This window comes from Protopterus annectens, chromosome 3.part1 (genome assembly GCF_019279795.1).
Source record: "Protopterus annectens isolate FY-2018-M chromosome 3.part1, PAN1.0, whole genome shotgun sequence".
In the NCBI taxonomy this organism is placed as follows: Eukaryota; Metazoa; Chordata; order Ceratodontiformes; family Protopteridae; genus Protopterus; species Protopterus annectens.
Window position 1 is genome coordinate 814,157,282 of NC_056732.1, and position 24,104 is coordinate 814,181,385.

Below are 24,104 nucleotides of genomic sequence, written 5' to 3' on the forward strand. Positions count from 1 at the left end.
TCGCAGATACACCCCAGGGGTTACCTCAGTGTCACTGCTCGACAGAGGCACAGCAAAATAATGGGCATAGTTTCTCCAAACTAAAGGGGTGGTGTAAGCCACAAAACTATGGGCTAGGTTTATAAATGCCCTCGGGCAGATAGCCTAGTATGAACCTATGAACCTATGAACCTATAAAACAAGCTGTATAAGCAAAAACATTTTTTTTTAACTTTCCCCTAATTATTGCTTACACTTTTGTATGATCTATTTATGACCTATGTATTTTTCATATTTATATATATCCCCATTACTATTTGTTCACTTGAACATTTCTCCTTTCCAGTGCTTTTAACTTCAAAATGGGGGGGGGGGGGTGGAGCTTCTCTCATTTATACCTGGCCAGCTGTCAGCCTGTAGGTGAATCTTCCATTTAAGTTCATTGATTTCTAACATCAGTGCCCATGGTTTATTGTCATCAATAATGACATGATCTATAGCCATGTCATGAAAAACATGCCCTTCATTGTTGGTGATATGCTTTGCTAGGGCATTATTTGTGTTATGTTTTTTAATGGCATACTCATGCTTGTATATTCTCGGACAGAACCTTCTCTCCATTTTTCCTATATAGAAACATGGGCAGGATTTACATGAGGCCAGGTATACTACTGCTTTAGAAGTGCAAATATATTTGTTCCTAAGATAATATGTGTTATGCTGTTCGACACTTGAATTTTATTACACCATGTGCAGGCTCCACACTTAACCATTCCTTGTTTGCATTTTATTTCTCCTCTCCTTGTTGTCCTCAGTAAATCCTTAAAATTTGGCCTCTTTCTATATACAATTTCTAGATTTTACCCTATTCTCTCTCTTATATTTGAATCCTCTAATAGGATGGGCCAGTTCTTTTCAAAAAAGTTCCTTAACATGGCAGTGTCCTGGTTAAAAGTCAAAACAAAAGTTTTTGAAAATTCAAATGTTACCCCTTCATTTTCATTTTGCAATTGACTCTGGGTCCTGTCCTCACTGAATATTATCTCATGTGGCCGATTTACAAACTGCTCAGGGGTGCCAAAGTGGCTTAAAATAGGTTGAAAATGGCCATTTAGTCTTTTTATAGTGACCTCTGAGATTAATTTGTCCACAAGATCAGAGGGGTAGGCCTTGCTAAGAAGGATAGACTGCAAGGTGTTAACCTCTTCAATAAAGTCATTGTGCATGATGACCATCCAGGCCACTCTGACAAGTTGCCCCTTCACAACCGACCTCTTTTGATGGTAAGGGTGTGAATTGCTAAAGTGCAAAAAGGAAATGGAGTATGTCACTTTCCTATGAATCTTAGCAATATATCTGGTGTTAGTGGTATCTTTAAGAAGACAAATGTCAAGGTAATGGATGGAATGGGTGCTATAATCAAAGGTAAACTGCAAGAAATCTGTAGTCTCATTAATGTACTTCAAAAAGCTTTCCAACTCTAAAAATGGCTTTTTCCATATGACGCAGATGTCATCCTGGAATCACTGATAAAACTTAATATGGGGGTAAAAGGTACATGAAAACACAAATTGCCTCTCCCAGTAAGCCATGACAACATTTGCAAAAGCTCCACCACATGGTGAGCCCATGGCTACACCCTTACACTGTAAATAAAAGTTGTCAAAGGAGATGTAGTTGTTAATGAGAACTAACTCTAGAAGTTCCATGATAAGCCTACTAGTCTCATGAGACATTTTATATTTTAACAGCATCTCACTGACCCAGTCCAGACCTATGTCTTGTGGGATGTCCGTATAAAGGTCTTTGGTATCTATGGTAACTAGGATGTCATTGGCATCATAAGAAAATTTGTGTACTTGGGATAAAAAGCTGCATGAATCTTTACAGATCTGTGATTCCTTTGCTATGATTTTTTTCAGTTTATAATCCACATACTGGGCACATGCTGATGTTATGGAATTCCTGCCATCCACAGGGGGTCTTACTGGGGGGTTGTCCAAGCTCTTGTGGATTTTGGGAATACCAAAAAATGCTGGTATTCTGGGCATAATTATATTTAAATAATTAAACAGGTGAATATCTATTCTCCTTTCAAGGAACATGTCTGTTATTTGTGAATGAATCCTTTTATATCCCCCATTTAAATAATTCTGTGTGACTTCTTTGTATGTGTCAGTACTTAAAACATCATACATTTTGTTTTGATACATTTCCACACTCATAACTACCACCCCACCCCCCTTGTCAGGATTCATCACTCTTATTCTCTCATTTTGCAGGAGTTCCAAAGTGGCTTGTTCACTTTAATTTAAATTGTCCTTTGTGTGCCTTCTCCTACTATTGTGTAAGTTCTTAATATCTAATTCACATAACCTTTCATATGTGACAAGTTTGGGGTGTAGTGGTAGATTATAAGTAGAACTGATATTCCATGTATTATGAAACACTCTTTGCGAATTATGTTCATACAATAGAGCAAAATTAACTTTCATTAAAAAAAACTTCAAATCAATAATTGTGGCTGTAAAATCAAAACATTTTGTTGGTACGAAAGTTATGCCTTTAGATAACAGGTCAGCTGCCTCAGTGTTAATTATGACTTAAGAATAATTATAAACTTTAAAGTCTTTTTGTGTGTTACAAATGATGGAATAGGAATAATTTTCACTTGATTCGTGGCCTATTTCATTCTTATTGTACAATGCATGAAGTTCTGTTGAATCACTGGATGCTTCTAGTGTTTGTATTATGTTCTCCAATTTTTCGTCTTGGGCCTGACTCCTTGAAAAAATATTCCTTGGAAACCCCCCCCCCCCATGCACCCTGCTTGCCTTGAGAGTAATACGTGTTCTTAATTCTGTCAGACCTTCATAAATCAAGGTACTCTGAGTCATAATTGGGGGGGGGGGCTCCCCACCCTCTTCTATTTCAACTTCCAATGGTGGTTCAGTATTGTAGTTACCTTCATAGGGATGGCGGTTTTCACTAGTACTGAAATGCTTACGTTTATTCTGAGAGCCAGGTGGTTTAGGTTAGGCAAGCCCATTAGCATATTCTTTTAGGTCTCTGTCTATTTTATTACTTTTTCCTTTTTTGAGCTTGTCTATATACTTGTCAATACTAGTGAAAATTCTCTTATATTCATACTTACGTGTTCATATGCCATATCTTCCCGTATGCTCCTGTCTAAAATGGCCAGTGCATTACTTAAAAAGTTGATTTCTTTGTTGTTATATTTAACCAAAAGCTCTAGCAGTTAAAATCCGAACCTGTCGAACAATTGAAGTAAATCAAGGCGCAGATGGTAGTCAGAAATGAGGCCTGTGGGGTACTTCCACAGTCGCAAACCTTTAGAGATAATTTTTAGCCTTAAACATTCCCTGAGGTATGCATTCTCTAACTGTAATTTCTTACATCTCAAAAGCTTTTTGTCATAGTCATTAAGCTTACCCTCTGTGGAAGGTGTTGTTTGTTCATTAACAGTTGAAAAAGAAATAGTGGCTTCCAGCAAGTCCTGGAGTTGTGGAATGTTCTTCTTTGAAGTCCTGTCCATTGCAGCTACATGATTATTTGCCGCAGACCTTCTTTCTAGCCTGTTTGTGTTGGTTACTGGAGGTTGTAGCTGAGTTCTGCCTGGATAATGCAATAAAGCACTCTAAAGTGGCAGGTCTATGTTGGCTAAACACTGTGCCATGTTAGCAAAATCTGTAGATGGAGGAAGAGCTCCATCCGGTGGTTTAATGATGCAATTGGATCCAAAAGTGCTTGGTAATTGACGTCATAACACATCTATTCTCTGTGATAGCCGAAGGATTAAAGCTGTTAAGTTTCCAATACTGTTGTCACTAGATGTCAAAGGTTCTTGTACATTCTCCTGTGTAGGACTAGCTGAGGAAACATCCAAAGGACTGCCAAATGCCATACTGATACAAACAAGCCAAAAACTCACAAAACCAAGTAAAAAATCCCAAAGGCAGTCAACAAATGCAAAAGCAGCTTGAAGAACAACTGTAGACTGTATACAAGTACTCAAAAGGTGTAAGCACCACTTTAATGCATAAAACAATAAAAACTGGTTAGAACTTTAATTTCACAATGTGTAAAACTTCATCAGACAAAGTTCACAAATGTCACTTCCATTATGTTTTACCATCCATTCTCATTGGTTGCCACACATTGATGCTGAATTTAAAATAGCTCACACATTAACTAAGCCAGTGCTGTAAGGGAACCACTACACAATGAATCTATGCACTTACTTAACATTACAAAAACAGACACAATGAGTTGCTAAAATGTTGCATGCACTAATGCATAATTAAATCACTCTTTAAAAACAAGCTGTATAAGCAAAAACATTTTTTAAAACTTTCTCCTAATGTATTCATTTTCATTACCCTGTTGACCACTTTAAAATGTACATCTAACTTTTCAGCTTGTTGAAAAGTATATTAAACTGAGTAAGCATAGCTAAGCACAGCGACATGAAGTGCAACAGAGTAATGCGGACAAAAGCAAAAATAAATAAATAACAATATATTGCCATACATATGTTGTGTACTTCCATGTAGCCTTGGTTGCATTTGTTGCCTGCTGCCAGATGATGTACAAATGCAGGGGTGGAAAAATAATGATACAGAATGGAGAAGATACATTGATAGGGTGACAGCAAGGTACGGACAAAGTAGCTTATGACAGAACAATGATAATGGTGGCTCATAACAATATGCAGCCAACAGGCACATATAAAATAGTAGACCAAAGTATATGACCAGCAGACCGGGGAGACAGAAATAACAATAAATTAAAGTGTACCAAACAGACCGGTTTTGGCTTGTATATTGCAAAGCCTTTATCAATGTGTAACAAACTCAGTCAGTATCACTTAGTTAGTACCTGGATTAGAACCCTTGAAAGTAGTCAAAAGTCTATCTATACATGTGAGCATTATCTTATCATGCCATAAAAGAATTGCTGCTTTGCATCATTTAAATAACATAAATGCAGCACACTGACAACTTACTTAAGCAGAGGTGGTGAACTGACAAGAGATGGAGACAGATGCAGAGAGGAATAGCAGCAATATGTTTTGTGGGACATGGAGGAACATCTGCATGGTGTCTTACTCCTACCTATTAAATCATTATTAATCTGTAATGTTCTGCACAATAAAGTGCTTGTTATAGCGATAAATAAGGAGTAGAAGAGTGCAATAAGCATGAAGACATAAGCAAGATAAGGTTGGCTTAACAACTCACCCTGTTGGTGCTGCAATGATTTTGCAAACAATGTCTTGCTGCTCTATTCAAATGGTATGTTAATGAAATGTATATGGAAAGAAATGCAGATGTTTCAAGTTAAATATATGACTGGAATATGAACTGTTATAAAATGATAATTTAACCTGCAACTGTAATTGAATCCATGACACTATGCAAAAACATCAGTTTATAAACAGGTAATCATCTCAACACATCACATAGGAACTCTACTGTGTCAAATCCAGCAGCCGAATATCTCTTTATTAACTGTTTCTCAGCACTGCATTTGGCCAGCCTTTACTCTGTATTCCCATAATGCAGCAGATTTAAGCACATTTTCCCAAAAGTAAACAGATGACTGAGGGTGAAATTGAAGTGTTCAGCTTTGCAGTAAGAAGTAATACAACATTCACTGTCACTAAGCATTGTTGTGCTCTCCCAGTCTCCATGCAAGTGTTAAGCACATAAAGGGAAGGCTTTTCCATGGGTCATTTCCGGCCATGTATGTTTTGTATGACTCTGTTTTTTTGACCTGGTTAAACATGTGAAAAAGGGGTGGATAAGAAAATGGTGAAAATGGGGTTGGCTAGTAAGGGGTAGGGCACAGGGGAAAGAATACATGGATTTGCTGGAGGGTGGTGAGAGCACCATAGCTATCCACTTCTTCACAATATAAATGTATAACTCTACACACAATGACTTTGGAGAGTCACCACATCAGAATAATGTTCTATGGCCAGTTGGAGCAAATCAATTGTGTCAGGATGACACATAGTTAAAGTGCAGAGCTATGTATGGGACATGTGTATATATATATATATATATATATATATATATATATATATATATATATATATATATATATATATGTGTGTGTGTGTGTGTGTGTGTGTGTGTGTGTTCACTTCAAAATCCTGAAAGCTCAAAATCCTGAATCTCAAAATCCTGAACTCAAAATACTGAAAGCTCAAAATACTGAAAATTCATAATACTGAATCTCATAATATTGAAAAACATACAGGACACCAACACTGACTGTATTGCAGCAGAACTATATGCAGAAACGTATTACTCATCTACAATTATAAGCAGGGGGCCAAGCCCTCCCTGCACTCCCCATGTGGGGGGCTGCACCTGCAACACCCCCTGCTACTTAAATATATCAACTCTGAGATCGCACTTCATAGAAGAAAATGGCAAACATACCATTACATGCTTCATTACTGCCTGTTGTAATCTAAGTCATGTTCCCTTTTAATGTGCTATACTACAACATAACTCATCTTAGTGTAGTGAAGTGCAATCTCGAAGATGATCTATTTAAGTAGCAGGGGGTGTGGGGGGTGCGAGGGGGCTTGCCCCCCTATTTATAGTTGGTTTAGACTGATATGGTTTATCTTTTCTTTGTTTCTGTATGTACTTCTGCTGCAATACAGTCAGTCTTGGTGTCCTGTATGTTTTTCAGTATTATGAGATTCAGTATTATGAGTTTTCAGTATTTTGAGCTTTCAGGATTTTGAGTTCAGGATTTTGAGATTCAGGATTTTGAGCTTTCAGGATTTTGAAGTGAACCCATATATATATATATATATATATATATATATATATATATATATACATACATATATACATGGATTCACTTTATAAGCTCAAAATACTGAAATATTGAATTTCAGTATTTCGCCTCATAAATACAAATCCAGGAAAGAATGAAAACTCAGAAGCGTGAAATTCAAAATCTCGCATACCGTAGATTTTGAATTAGCACTTCTGGTGTTTCGCTGTGGGTATGGATTCAGGTAAGTGCTTGGCCCTTTTTTTCAATTATAAAGGAATTCCCAATACTATTCTAGCACGTCCAAAGGTCAGTTGTCAATCTCCTCTCCGGTCCAGCTGGTGAATCTGGGAATCTTGAGGCAATGTTACAACTGCCTCATGTACACAGACAAGCCTCTCCTCCTCCCAACAAATTCCAACACATGTGAGAGATGCAACCATATAGCCAAATTGAGGCTAAGCTCTCTCAACTCAGTACTGGCGTAACCAGTCAGGAGGAGAAGGAAACCACACTCACTACAATTCCAGTCTCACATAGACCTACCACGACAGCAAACCAAACACATAAACACACAAAAACATACTCGGAGGCTCTAAATAAAAATCTGCCTAAGCAGCAAAGACCTCCAAAGCAGACACCCAAGCAACCGCTACCCCAAAACAAAACACGTGCAACACATAGCTCACAAAGCCAGTGTGCTGAACAGTCACAGCCCTTAAGGCTAAACAACACACCTGATACACTTGTAATAGGTGACTCTATCATCAGGTACACTGACGTCCCGCTCACCAGGCTGAACAAGGAGAAGGTCACGGTGAGCTGCCTGTCGGGCACTAGAATCCACCACATAACACAGGTCACTCCAAGGCAAGTACAAATATGACTCAGTCATTGTCCATGCTGGTGTGAATGACCTGAGATGTACCTCCCTGGACTACATGAAAAGAGACATAGAGGAGCTCTCTGAGCATGTAGCCCAGGCTGGTATGACCCTGACACTGAGTATCATCTTACCCTCACCAAGAATGATGACACACTATGAAGACAAGATGATCAATTTCAACAACTGGTTTAAGTATTGGTGTCATTCAAAGGGGATCCAATGCCTGTCAGCCTGGGATGACATGCTCGGCAATCCACGATGCTTCGCTACATACGGCTTACATCTGTCACCCCTGGGCTTTCGGATATTGGCAAAGGCTCTTGCTACCCCCATAGTGCCTTTTTTAGGCAAGGCTCAAAAGACAAACCCACCTCCATAGGTATCACAAGGGATAAGAAACTAAGAGTAATGCTACTCAATGCCAGAAGTCTAAACCTCAAGATGCACGCACTCAAAACTCTCCTTAGCATGGAGAACATCGATATCTGTGCAGTAACAGAAACCTGGTTCAAGGCTCCTGCGAGCACCACAGCACTACCAGGTTATACCTCATACCATGCTTTTCGGCCCCAAACTTGGACTGAACCACAAAAGGAGGGGGAGTATCAATATTCGTCAAAGATACCCACACCTCTAGGTTGGTGGCACAGCACGAAGCATCACAGACTATCCATGTGCAACTAACAGTGGGTAAAACTGCCTTCCAGTTTATAGCCTGCTACAGACCACCCTCCCAAACCCAGGAACCCCACTCGGCCTTCCTGAGAACACTGGAAAATATGAAGGTCTCTCCAAACACCATTATATTGGGTAACTTCAACTACCCAAACATAGACTGGGAGCATTACTCTAGCTCCAACACCCTAGCCCAAAGGTTCCTAGAATTTATAAACTCAAATGCTATGGAACAACTTGTTACCACTCCCATAAGAGGGGAAAACATACTGGAACTGATCATCACCAACATAGGGACTCTATGCTCCAGACCAGAAGTGTATCCCTCACTGGTAAGATCAGACCATAAACTAATCTCACTGGATAGTCACATCCCGATCCCACCCCCTGCCCAGAAAACCACAGTGAAAAACTTCTCTAAAGCAAATTTCACACTTCTCAAAACCAAGGTGGAATCCTTCAAAGCCCCCGGGCCTGTGGAAAATACGGCCCAGACCGCAGAATCCTTTATAAACACATTCTATGAACACCGTCAGGAATGCATGGATCATGCAATCCCAAATAAAAACAAGACTCAATCCTCCAAAGGCAGACGTCTTGTCTGGTGGACCCCAGCCATAAACAAACTATGCAATAGAAGGAGGAAGCTACTACATGACAGAGCAAATTCCCAAAAAAGGAAGGCATCTCTGATCAGTATTAGCAAAAAACTACGGGCACTCATAAAATCGTCTAAGGCCAGCTTCGAGAGAAAAATTGCTCAGGACACTAAGGATAATCACAAGGCTTTCTTTAGTTATGTTAGGAACCTGGGTGGGAATTCCCAGATATGCTCAGAATTAGTCCAAAATGACAAAAAATACACCAAACCCACAGACATTGCCAACATCCTAGCTGACAGGTTCAGTGCAAACTTCTCTCCCCCCTCCCCAACAAAAGGGCAAATATCTATCCCAATGGAGTGCTGCCCCCCTGACATCTCAGATGCTCAGGTAAGAGCCACCCTCTCCAAAGCAAAAAACACAGTATCAATGGGACCAGACGGTGTCCCAGGCTGCATCCTACATGAACTCAAAGAAGAGCTAAACCCAAACATAAAACTACTGTTCAATCTCAGCCTTACTACAGGATATGTACCCAAAGAGTGGCGTACAGCAACAGTGGTCCCTCTCCACAAAGGTGGTGCCTCAACAGATCCTGGAAACTATCGCCCCATAAGCCTGACTGCTTGGTCTGCAAAGCTATGGAAAGGATCATCATGTACTTCATAAAAAAAGATATTGGGGACCTACAGACACTGGATCCTACCCAGTTCAGCTTTGTTAAGGGCAGATCCTGCCTCTTAAACCTGGTTGATTTCTCTGAAACAGTCACCAAGGCCATTGACGAGGGGAAGGTGGTCCACACAGCCTACCTGGACCTCGCAAAAGCCTTCGATACAATACCCCACTTGGGCATTATAGATAAGCTCACCAGCTTAAATATAAACCCCTATGTCACTAGATGGGTTGCAAACTGCCTCAAGGACAGAACCCACATGGTTAGAATTGCTGGAGCCATGTCAGACTCCAAACCAGTTACAAGTGGCGTCCCACAAGGCTCAGTCCTGGGACCTCTCTTGTTCGGTATATATTTCTCGGAGGTACAGGCCAACACGGAAGGACTGTGGTTGACCAAGTTCGCAGATGACTGCAAACTGGGTGCCATAATTAACTCTCCAGCTGTCACAAGCATCCTCCAAAAGGGCCTCATAGAAACAGACAACTGGTGCCAGAGCCATGGCCTCAAGCTAAACACCAAAAAGTGTATAGTCATCCCCTTTGGCAAAAACAAAGTGCCCACAAATTAACTACATAGGTGGTAATGCATTCAGTTCAGAAGAAGTAATTAGGGACCTGGGGACCCAAGTTGATAGCAATCTCTCATTTGACAACCACGTGGCCACAGTGGTTAGAAAAACATTTTATATAGCCCACCTAATCATGAAGGGATTCACATCTAGATCAGGGGAGGTCAGCTTGCCTCTTTACTCATCCCTCATCAGGCCCATAATTGAATACAATGCCCCTTTTGGGATGTACCTTACCAGACACCTGCAGCAACTGGAAAGACCCAAAAAGTACCTCACCAAGAGGATCAAAGGGCTCAAACAGATGCCATATGCTGCTCAGTTAAAGAAACTCCAGCGCTACTCAGTGGCATACCGCCTGCTCAGAGGCGATCTGTGCCTGATGTATAAAGCCATGTCCAACCCGGAATTAATGGACATGCTGCACCTCAGAAAATCCAAATCCCATCGAGCTACGCGCTCGAGAGACTTGAACCTCAGCACTGAAATAAATAGGACATGCTGGAGGGACAGATTCATAACCCAGAGGCTCCCTTCACTCTGGAATAAAATCCCAGTCCAGGTTAGGCAGAGTCTCTCATTGACTCTCTTCAAGCGGAATCTTGATGAGTGGATGGGAGATCGTAGGTTTACCCCGGGTATCACTTCTGTGTCACTGTTAGACAGAGGCACAGTATACTAACCTCGAAAAAGGGCATAGCAAAATTAATTTAAAATGGGTGGTGAAAGCCAAACACACTCTGGCTAGGCTTATAAATGCTCTAGGGCAGATAGCCTAGTATGGACTTATGAACTTATGAACCTATTATGTGTTAAGGGTTTTGGGTAGGGGCTGTGGTGTGCCTTAGTGTATTTTGTTACTGTAATGTGTGTGTGCGAGGAGAATGTAGCTTGTGTGGTGGTGTTTTGCATGTTTTTGTATGTAGTGCGACCTCGGAGTTAGAATATATAAGTAGGTGGGGTACACGGGGGCTTGCTTCCTTTGCTTTTACGTAGGACAGAGCTTGTGTTTCTGTGTGGGGAGGAAGGTGTGTGCAGCAGAAGCGGTAATTCAAAATCTCTGATATGTGAGATTTTGAATTTCGCGCTTCTGAGTTTTTGTTCATTCCTGGATTCAACTTTATGGGTGCAAAGCGAGGAGAATGTAGCTTGTGTGGTGGTGTTTTGCATGTTTTGCTTGTTGGCTGTTGGTGAAACACCCACCAAGAGGAGAAAACGCTGAGAGAAGAAAGGAGCCACTTTTGAGATTTTAAGTATTTTTCCTCTGTTTATTTGCTAAGTTTTTCTGCATAGCCGCCTATTTTGAGCATTTTCTGGCTTGTTAAACTTGATTTCTGCATTAGTAACTGTATTTAGAGCACAACCTAGAGCTGTTTACTGAAGTTCCTGTTTGCATTTATTTTTAAAATAGTTTTTTTCTCAAAACTTGCATTTTATCTGTCTTTGGCCTAGCACTCTTGTGTGGGGTCATTTACTGCACTGTTATAACTTGTTGATACTTGTGAACCTCTGCTATCTCTGAAAAAAAAAATCTTGCTTTTTTCCCACTTTTCTGAGATTTAAAAAAGTTCAGTTACAGGCTTGCTGTTCGTGAACTGTTTGTAAGTTACTTGGAGGTCATTTTTTTCTTGGGCTAAAGGGAAGTCTCTCTGTTGATCAGTGGCAGTGAAAAACATTGAGCAGCCTGCCTGCCCCTGTGGGAGTGGTTACTGACTTGAAACTGTAGTTTTATTGGCCATTTTGGGTCAATTCCAAACTCCTTCATCTTCCTCTCTTAAAACCTGGCCGCTTCGTGGTTTTGGCGTCTTTTCAGGCTTGTTGGCGGTTGGTGAAGCACCCACCAAGAGGAGAAAACGCTGAGAGAAGAAAGGAGCCACTTTTGAGATTTTAAGTTTTTTTCCTCTGTTTATTTGCTAAGTTTTTCTGCATAGCCGCCTATTTTGAGCATTTTCTGGCTTGTTAAACTTGATTTCTGCATTAGTAACTGTATTTAGAGAACAACCTAGAGCTGTTTACTGAATTTCCTGTTTGCACTTATTTTAAAAATTGTTTTTTCTCAAAACTTGCATTTTATCTTTCTTTGGCCTAGCACTCTTGTGTGGGGTCATTTACTGCACTGTTATAACTTGTTGATACTTGTGAACCTCTGCTATCTCTGAAAAAAACAAAAAAAACAGTCTTGCTTTTTTCCCACTTTTCTGAGATTTAAAAAAGTTTAGTTACAGGCTTGCTATTCTTTAACTGTTTGTAAGTTTCTTGGAGGCCATTTTTTGCTTGGGCTAAAGGGAAGTCTCTCTGTTGATCAGTGGCAGTGAAAAACATTGAGCAGCCTGCCTGCCCCTGTGGGAGTGGTTACTGACTTGAAACTGTAGTTTTATTGACCATTTTGGGTCAATTCCAAACTCCTTTATCTTCCTCTCTTAAAACCTGGTTGCCTCGTGGTTTTGGCATCTTTTCAGGCTTGTTGGCTGTTGGTGAAGCACCCACCAAGAGGAGAAAACGCTGAGAGAAGAAAGGAGCCACTTTTGAGATTTTAAGTTTTTTTCCTCTGTTTATTTGCTAAGTTTTTCTGCATAGCCGCCTATTTTGAGCATTTTCTGGCTTGTTAAACTTGATTTCTGCATTAGTAACTGTATTTAGAGAACAACCTAGAGCTGTTTACTGAATTTCCTGTTTGCACTTATTTTAAAAATTGTTTTTTTCTCAAAACTTGCATTTTATCTTTCTTTGGCCTAGCACTCTTGTGTGGGGTCATTTACTGCACTGTTATAACTTGTTGATACTTGTGAACCTCTGCTATCTCTGAAAAAAACAAAAAAAAACAGTCTTGCTTTTTTCCCACTTTTCTGAGATTTAAAAAAGTTTAGTTACAGGCTTGCTATTCTTGAACTGTTTGTAAGTTTCTTGGAGGCCATTTTTTTGCTTGGGCTAAAGGGAAGTCTCTCTGTTGATCAGTGGCAGTGAAAAACATTGAGCAGCCTGCCTGCCCCTGTGGGAGTGGTTACTGACTTGAAACTGTAGTTTTATTGGCCATTTTGGGTCAATTCCAAACTCCTTCATCTTCCCCTGTTAAAACCCTCTTTTGCGCAGTTTTGCGCGTTTGTGTGCACAGCGCAACAGCGAGCAGTGCCACCTAATTGGGTTTAAACTATTCCTGGCTCCACAAAGTCTGCTCTTCACTTTTTCCCTTAGAACTGCTCTATCTCTCAATTTAAACACCATATTCTCATTCTAAGGCCCTTCACTGGTCCAATTAAGTAATCCTACAAGTTAGCACTATTAAACCATAAGCACCACTTACTCTTATACTCTCTACGATTACCTTGTCCTCTATTGGTCCATCTTAAATTCAGTTTCCCTATTTTACTCTAGCATGTCCAAAGGTCAGTCAATGGTTTCCTCTCCAGTCCAGCTGGTGAATCTGGGAATTTTGAGGCAATGTTACAACTGTCTCATGTACATGGACAACCCTCTCCTCCTCCAAATAGGTTCAAATATATGTGAGAGATGCAACCATTTAGCCAAACTGGAGGCTGAGCTCTCTCATCTCAAAACTGGTGTAACCAGTCAGGAGGAGAAGGTAACCTCACACAACACAATTCCAGTATCACATAGTCCCACCACATCAGCGAACCAAACACATAAATACACAAAAACATACTCGGAGGCTCTAAATAAAAATCTACCTAAGCAACAGAGACCTCCAAAGCAGACATCCAAGCAAACGCTACCTCAAAACAAAACACACAACACATAGCCCACAAAGTCAGTGTGCCAAGCAGCCACAGCCCTTAAGGCTGAATAACACACCTGATACTCTTGTAATAGGTGACTCTATTGTCAGACACACTGATGTCCCGCTCACCAGGCTGAATAAAGAGAAGGTCATGGTGAGCTGCCTGTCGGGTGCTAGGATCTGCCACATAAGCATAAGCACTCAGGTCACTCCAAAGCAAATACAAATATGACTCAGTCATTGTACATGCTGGTGTGAATGACCTGAGATGTACCTCCCTGGACTACATGAAAAGAGACATAGAGGAGCTCTCTGATCATGTAGCCCAGGCTGGTATGACCCTGACCTTGAGCAGCATCTTACCCTCACCTAGAATGATGCCACAGTACAAAGACAAAATGATCGATTTTAACAATTGGCTAAAATTTTGATGTCATTCAAAGGGGATCCAGTGTCTGTCAGCCTGGGATGACATGCTCGACAAGCCACGTTGCTTCACTAGGGACAGCTTGCACCTGTCACCACTGGGCTTTCGGATATTGGCAAAGGCTCTTGCCACCCCCATAGTGCCTTTTTTAGGCAAGGCTCAAAAGTCAAACCCACCCCCATAGACAGCACAAGGAACAAGAAACTAAGGGTAATGCTTCTTAATAGGAACAAACAAGAGCCAGCAACAGGTTCCCAAAGGCTTTAATGAAGTAAAATAGTGTCAAAGACACAAACACTCTCCATAACCTCAAACTAGTTTCGGTGTAGTACCTTCTTCAGTGAGGATAACAACCATAATAATTCCATAGGACATGCTCCTTATATATACATAAATAATTAATCAACCAATGACCAAATGGTTACCAATTAGTTACAAAATCAGATTTAAAGACATGCTTCACACTGAAACCTAACTAATAAGTAGGAATTCTTCAATGCACAAACAGTGCATAAATAATACAATTTAAACAAAAATATAAATGTGAAAAACAATAATATAAGGCCCAAATGTGGTGTTAAATAACTAACAAATATATATATATATTATTAATATATATATAAAAATACATTACAAATGGTCATTCAAACCTGGAGAAAAAAGAGCTCCCAGGTGAATAATCCAATATTTCTCTTTCATACTTAGGACACTCTGCCAACCAGTCTGGTTGGACCTATTGCCCTGTACTTTATCAATGGCACAAAATATAAATTTAGCTGATGGATGCTTAACAGTATGTTGATATAGTGCATTACTGATTTTATGAGTCCGAATGTCACTACGATGTTCTCCAATTCTAGTTCGGAGGGACCTTGAGGTTTTACCCACATAAAAAGCTTGACACTGACATATGGCTAAATAAATCACCCAGCACGTTGAACAATTGGCAAATATACGTATATCAAATATCTTACTAGTATTGGCACTAGAAAATTCCTTAGTTTTGTTAATACTTAAACAGGAAGTGCAATGACCACACGGGAAAGTCCCCAACAACTCATCACCAGAAAGGGTAAGTTGTCTGTATGTTGCACCTCCACTGTCCTGATGTTTATAATGAGAAAATAACGTGCCCAAAGTTTTGCCCCTCCTGTAAGAAATAGAACATTCGTCAGTCAAAATATGACGAAGATGTTCATTAGCCAAAAGTATATTCCAATTGTTATTCAACACATTTCTGATCAATTGATGATTTTTCCCAAATGTGGTAATAAATCTAATGGTATCACCTTTATCAGTATCCCTACTCTGATATTTTAAAGATCTGATCTAGACTGCTGGTCTGTCCACAACCTGGCACTAGATATGTCCCTCATAGAATAACCTCTATCAAGAAATCTATAATTTAAATCCTGGATGGCATCTTCATGATCCTGAGGAGATGAATTAATACGTTTAAGACGCAGATATTGTGATTTAGGGATGTTGCGGATGGTGTGGCGTGGGTGCATACTGGAAGAATGAAGTAGTGTATTAAATTGTGGATACTTCCTATGTATTTTAGTGCTTAGGGTATTGTCCTCATTCCGATATACCGTGACATCCAAAAAGTCAATGGTACACTTATGGTATGTTATAGAGAATTCAATACCCCAAACATTGCTGTTCAAATGTTCCACAAATTCCATCAAATAGTCAACATCCGCACGCCACACCATCCAACAATCATCAAGATAACGTCTCCAAATATCCATCTCCTCTAAGTAAATGTTGTGCAAAGGATCATATATGAGACATTCCTCCAGGTATGCCATAAAGAGGTCAGCATATATGGGGGCAAAAGAAGCCCCCATAGCTGTACCTCTAAGTTGCCAATAGCAGTCACCCTGGAAGAAAAAAACATTTGTTTCAAAACATGCTCTGACAAACATACCAGTAGCGTGTTAAATCCAGGTGGGTATAGATCAGATCTTTGAAGCCAATAATCTAACGCCTGTAGGCCAGCCCAATGAGGGATACTCGTATAAAGGGATTTCACGTCTAAAGTACACATTGTCCAATCTGGATCTAATTGTGTATCAACCACGATGTTTAGAAACTCCGTGGTATCCTGTATACGAGCTCTGACCATAGGCAATAGTGGCTTAAGATATGATGTTAGAAAAACCGATATAGGTTCTGTAAGAGATCCATGACCAGACACAATAGGTCTCCCAGGAGGAGCACTGAGAGACTTGTGAATTTTGGGTAACAGATAAAGAATCTGCTTTTGTGGATCATCAACTTGAAGGTGACTGGCAGTTTTGGATGAAATAATACCTTCTTGTACTGCTTGTTGGATGAATACGTCAATGTCATGTTTAAACTGGGGTGTGGGATCTATCCTCATATGCTTATAGCATTGGGCATCAGACAACTGTCTTAATCCTTCCTGTACATAATAGTCATTATTCAGGACAACCACCGCACCCCCCTTATCCGCCTGGATGATAACAATATTATGATTTTGTCTCAATTCAAACAAAGCTTCCCTCTCTGAAGGTGTGATATTGTCCTGGGCTATATTAATATTAAAGTTAGGAAAATGTAGGTCCCTCAAAACAGCTTGTTGGAAAATCCCAACGTTTTTATTCATTGGAGGCTGGAATGTTGATTTTTTAAATATAAAGTCAGTAGATCTTTGAGTGACATGGTTACTCTGATCCTGAAAAAAAAAAATTTTTAAATTCAACTTCCTACAAAATTCAATAACATCAACCGATACTGAATAATGATCTGAGAAAAAACTTGGGACAAAACCCAATCCTTTATTAAGAACACAATGTTGTTCCTTAGTCAGTATATGATCAGACAAATTTAAGACATTATCAAAAGGTTGAACTATTTGTTCAGCAATGCCTGAACTAACCCCGTCATAGAGTCTGTATTTGTGTCTGCTCTTATGCTTCCTCCCCCCTCGGGATTTCCCAACATGTTTAAAGGGAACTTAGATTGATTTTTCTTTTTTACAGGGGATCTGACACTGGTGCCTCCCTCGCTGTCAGTGTAGGATGACTCCTCTCCTGAGGTACTGGTATAACTGGAATCATGGTGTTTTAAAATTGACCTAGGTCTTTTCTTTGATTTACCCACATTTACCATTGGTCCCGCGTCCCTGAATCTAACAGTCCTTTGAACCTGAAATGGCTGACCTCTCTCATAATCCTGAATATCCCTAGAAAATTTTTTAAGTTTTCGATCCTTCACCATATTATCATAAGTCGTAAGTTCCTTGGACAACCGCTCAACACAACTAGAATATTTGTTGCTATCCTTATATTTTTGGCATTCCATACTTAGATCTTGAACTTCCTTGAGCAAAATATCTACAGTTCTTTCATAATAATCCAATAAAATCTTCACAAATACCATTGAACCCTTCCTTAGGGCATCATCCCATTCCTCTGTGAGTCTCTGTTCAGATCTTCCCACAAGAGGACGTAACTTATCTGAAGGCCTCTGGGTGCCAAGCCTTTATGAAAATAGGCCTTGAACAACCTTAAATGCCAAATATTGGCTCTTAGCCCTCTGAGTCCTTTGTCCAATCTACGGAATGCCAAATCACAACCCCCATCAATATTTGGGTTGTTTATATTTAGGTTGTTGCTTGGGGCTTCCTCAAGGCCAAAAATGGCTATATCCTCCCTATCAGCACACAACCCTGATAATATATGGTCCAAATCCATGTTAGAAAGTATGTGTTGATCAGTCATCCAAGGAAATAACCCAATATTGAGACCCAAAAAAACAAAAAAACAAAATTCAAGGGACGCGGAAACAATGAATAAATATAATCTACACAGACCTAGTATATATCATGAACATACTGTTCCAAATGGAATGGAGTCATCCCCCATACACTGAACTAGAAAATTAAACTATGAAACATGCCTCATATCATACTCAAAAGATGTCCAATTGTGATTGTCAAATCCAAAAAAAAATTTTTGTGTAGACAATATAAGAAAAAATATATAAATTTGTCACTACCTAAAGTAGACAATGCATATAATGCAATCATTAACATATGCCAGAACACATAAGTTCAAAGGGTAGGAAAAAGTTCTTTAAAAGAGCCCGAATCAAATGACTCCATAAAGATATTACCATACCATAACTAAAATGGCCATAGAATAATAATAGTGCAAAAGGATGTACTGAACCAAATGTTGTCAACTCAATAGGAGTCCATCACTAATAATAGCTAACATTGTTATAAAGACCTATCCAGAAGCAATCATAATGTTACAAAAATGAAAATGTCTATAAAATAATGGGCATGACCACAATAAATGTGATCAAATAACCAAATATACCCAAACTCATAGGGTTAAGCACACATATACCATAATAATGTATGATTACCCTATTATGTAGTCCTTGTATAACAATTATACATAAGTACCATAATTTTACCAAAGCCCATATAATATAAAAGACATTTCCATTATAAAAATACATATATCTGGCCTGAAGGACTTGTGATATACAAAACTCACACAATATTGTACCTAATAATCAACCAATTATGTTAACATATTGTTATAATAATAAGTACAATTTGTATAGAACTATCACAAAAGCCCCCGATGTCCTGAAATCAAGCCCCACAAGATTAGGCTGAAAAATGATTATATATCAACCCCTATTACAAAAAAATATAAGGTCATAACATATAATACCGAATATCAATTACATATGAGAAGAGTACATGTATTGTTAGAGCATATAAGCCCAAACATAACATTCACATATAACCCTTCTGACTCCAATAGGACATCCGACTGTATAATCACAGCCCAATTGACAAAATACCAATCTGGAATAAATCTAATGGAAATTCGTTAAATAGTATGACATCCAAAACAAAGCACCATCATAGCGACGGACTCTGCAAGTTCGTATTAGCAATACCCCGGCCTGAAAAAGGACATATAGTATTCCAAGCACACACAATGTTATACCTATTCACAAAAAATATGCCATAAGCATATCGTAACAATCAACACAAATAATATGTGTGTCTCACCTAAACCCCAAATATCTAGAGAGTAAAACCCTTCTTGGGAAATAAACTCGAAGAATAATTCTGTACCTGCCCCTATGGCCAGGAAATAAGGTCATAACATCCAATACACAATTGCAATAACATTGAAAAACATACATATATTATTACAACATGTTAAACATAAACATAATGTTCACATGGATAATACTATGACACATCTGACAGTATAATCACAACCCAATGCACAAATTGTCCCAATCTGAAAAGAAAATCCAGTAGGAATATGTTAAATAATACGCCATCAAAGATAAAGCGCCATCATGGCGTAGGCCTCAACAAGTTCGTATCTGGAATGCCCACCGATGGAACCGTAGCAATCCTAAAAAACGTTGCTGCAAACAGTTGTTGAATATGTCCTCACAAAAATAAGAACATACAAAGTTAAAGTCAAAAAATGTACGCCTGTTAGAAAACAAAACCAACCATGCCTGCCGCAAACATTCCGAGATGCTACCTTGCCAGTCCCGTACAGAACTAGTCCCATAGACAATGGCGTGAAAAACAAAAAAACGCCTTGAAAAACGTAATGGTTCCCCACAATTATAGTGAACTCATCTTCAATAGATAAATTAAACCAGCCAACAAACTGTACGCTCCCATATAACAATTACGGAGCATAAAAAACGTGGCGGTCTTATGGAAACCAAACGCTTAGAAATATAAGAAAAAAGTCCAAACTGTAATAGGAAAAGTCACCACTCTTGAGCCTTCAAAAACCGAAGCATGAATAAATCCAAATGTACTTCATATAAGGAGAAAGTCCAGATTCCAAAGGAGAGGAGTCATCTCTGCAGCAGCCAGGGAGCCAACACCAACAGCGAGGAAAACACACAGTGACACACTGCGCGTTCAAGCTTGCGGCCCAGCAGCAGAACAGGAACAAACAAAAGCCAGCAACAGGTTCCCCAATGCTTTAATGAAGTAAAAATAGTGTCAAAGACACAAACACTCTAACCTCAAACTAGTTTAGGTGTAGTACCTTCTTCAGTGAGGATAACAACCATAATAATTCCATAGGACATGCAGGGCATGTCTGTATTATGTTATTTATATATTTTTCTTATATTGTCTATTTGGTATATTATGAGGCATGTTTCATAGTTTAATTTTCTAGTTCGCCATTTGGGTATGTTCATGATTATTTATTCATTGTTTCCGTCCCTTGAATTTTGTTTTTGTTTTTCTCAATGGGTTATTTCGGATGACTGATCAACACATACTTTCTAACCAAATATTGATGGGGTTGATTTGGCATTTAAGGTTGTTCTCTTGAAGATCTGAACCAGAGAATGGTTCAATGAAGATTTTATTGATTATTATGAAGAACTGCCAAAATATAAGGATAGCAACAAATATTCTAGTTGTGTTGAGCAAGGAACTTCAGGATCGAAACTTAAAAATTTTCTGATATTCAGGATTATGAGAGAGGTCAGCCATTTCAGGTTCAAGGACTGTTAGATTCGAGACCAATGGCATTAAATGTGAAATCAAAGAAAGACCTAGGTCAATTTTAAAACACCATGATTCCAGTTATACCAGTACCTCAGGAGAGGAGTCATCCTACACTGACAGCGAGGGAGGCACCAGTGTCAGATCCCTGTAAAAAGAAAAATCAATCTAAGTTCCCTTTAAACATGTTGGGAAATCCCGAGGGGAGGAAGCAGCAGACACAAATACAGACTCTATGACGGGTTAGTTCAGGCATTGCTGAACAAATAGTTCAACCTTTGATAATGTCTTAAATTTGTCTGATCATATACTGACTAAGGAACAACATTGTGTTCTTAATAAAGGATTGGGTTTTGTCCCAAGTTTTTCTCAGATGTTGATGTTATTGAATTTTGGTGAGTTGAATTTTAAAATTTTTTTTTTTCAGGATCAGAGTAACCATGTCACTCAAAGATCTACTGACTTTATATTTAAAAATCAACATTCCAGCCTCCAATGAATAAAACGTTGGGATTTTCCAACAAGCTGTTTTGAGGACCTACATTTTCCTAACTTAAATATTAATATAGCCCAGGACAATATCACACCTTCAGAGAGGGAAGCTTTGTTTGAATTGAGACAAAATCATAATATTGTTATCATCCAGGCGGATAAGTGCGTGGTTGTCCTGAATAATGACTATTATGTACAGGAAGGATTAAGACAGTTGTCTGATGCCCAATGCTATAAGCATATGAGGATAGATCCCACACCCCAGTTTAAACATGACATTGACGTATTCATCCAACAAGCAGTACAAGAAGGTATTATTTCATCCAAAACTGCCAGTCACCTTCAAGTTGATGATCCACAAAAGCAGATTCTTTATCTGTTACCCAAAATTCACAAGTCTCTCAGTGCTCCTCCTGGGAGACCTATTGTGTCTGGTCATGGATCTCTTACAGAACCTATATCGGTTTTTCTAACATCATATCTTAAGCCACTATTGCCTATGGTCGAGTCAGATACAGGATACCACGGAGTTTCTAAACATCGTGGTTGATACACATTAGATCCAGATTGGACAATGTGTACTTTAGACGTGAAATCCTTTATCGAGTATCCCTCATTGGGCTGGCCTACAGGCGTTAGATTATTGGCAAAGATCTGATCTATACCCACCTGGATTTAACACGCTACTGGTATGTTTGTCAGAGCATGTTTTGAACAAAAATGTTTTTCTTCCAGGGTGACTGCTATTGGCAACTTAGAGGTACAGCTATGGGGGCTTCTTTGCCCCCATATATGCTGACCTCTTTATGGCATACCTGGAGGAATGTCTCATATATGATCCTTTGCACAACATTTACTTAGAGGAGATGGATATTTGGAGACGTTATCTTGATGATTGTTGGATGGTGTGGCGTGGATGTTGACTATTTGATGGAATTTGTGGAACATTTGAACAGCAATGTTTGGATTGAATTCTCTATAACATACCATAAGTGTACCATTGACTTTTGGATGTCACGGTATATCGGAATGAGGACAATACCTAAGCACTAAAATACATAGGAAGTATCCACAATTTAATACACTACTTCATTCTTCCAGTATGCACCACGCCACACCATCCATAACATCCCTAAATCACAATATCTGCGTCTTAAACTTATTAATTCATCTCCTCAGGATCATGAAGATGCCATCCAGGATTTAAATTATAGATTTCTTGATAGAGGTTATTCTATGAGGACATATCCAGTGCCACGTTGTGGACCGCTCAGCAGTCTAGATCAGATCTTTTAAAATATCAGAGTAGGGATACTAATAAAGGTGATACCATTAGATTTATTACCATTTGGGAAAAATCATCAATTGATCAGAAATGTGTTGAATAACAATTGGAATATACTTTTGGCTAATGAACATCTTTCATATTTTGACTGAATGTTCTATTTCTTACAGGAGAAAACTTTGGGCACGTTATTTTCTCATTATAAACATCAGGACAGTGGAGGTGCAACATACAGACAACTTACCCTTTCTGGTGATGAGTTGTTGGGGACTTTCCGTGTGGTCATTGCACTTCCTGTTTAAGTATTAACAAAACTAAGGAATTTTCTAGTGCCAATACTAGTAAGATATTTGATATAATGATATTTGCCAATTGTTCAACGTGCTGGGTGATTTATTTAGCCATATGTCAGTGTCAAGCTTTTATGTGGGTAAACCTCAAGGTCCCTCCGAACTAGAATTGGAGAACATCGTATGACATTCGACTCATAAAATCAGTAATGCACTATATCAACATACTGTTAAGCATCCATCAGCTAAATTTATATTTTGTGCCATTGATAAAGTACAGGGCAATAGGTCCAACCAGACTGGTTGGCAGAGTGTCCTAAGTATGAAAGAGAAATATTGGATTATTCACCTGGGGCTCTTTTTCTCCAGGTTTGAATGACCATTTGTAATGTATTTTTATATATATATTAATATATATATATATTTGTTAGTTATTTAACACCACATTTGGGCTTATATTATTGTTTTCATTTATATTTTTGTTTAAATTGTATTATTTATGCACTGTTTGTGCATTGAAGAATTCCTACTTATTAGGTTTCAGTGTGAAGCATGTCTTTAAATCTGATTTTGTAACTAATTGGTAACCATTTGGTCATTGGTTGATTAATTATTTATGTATATAAGGAGCATGTCCTATGGAATTATTATGTTGTTATCCTCACTGAAGAAGGTACTACGAAACTAGTTTGAGGTTATGGAGAGTGTTTGTGTCTTTGACACTATTTTACTTCATTAAAGCCTTTGGGAACCTGTTGCTGGCTCTTGTTTGTTCCTGTTCTGCTGCTGGGCCGTGCAAGCTTGAACGTGCGTGGGTTAGTGTGTCATAATGCTTCTTAATGCCAGAAGTCTTAACCTCAAGATGCACGCACTCGAAGCTCTCCACAGTATGGAGAACATCGATATCTGTGCAGTGACAGAAACCTGGTTCAAGGCTCCAGAGAGCACCTCAGCACTACCAGGCTATACCTCATATCATGTTTTTCGGCCCCAAAACCCGGACCGAACCACAAAAGGAGGGGGAGTTTCCATATTTATCAAGGATATCCACACCTCCAGGTTAGTGGCATTGCATGAAGTATCAGAGACCATCCATGTGCAACTAACAGT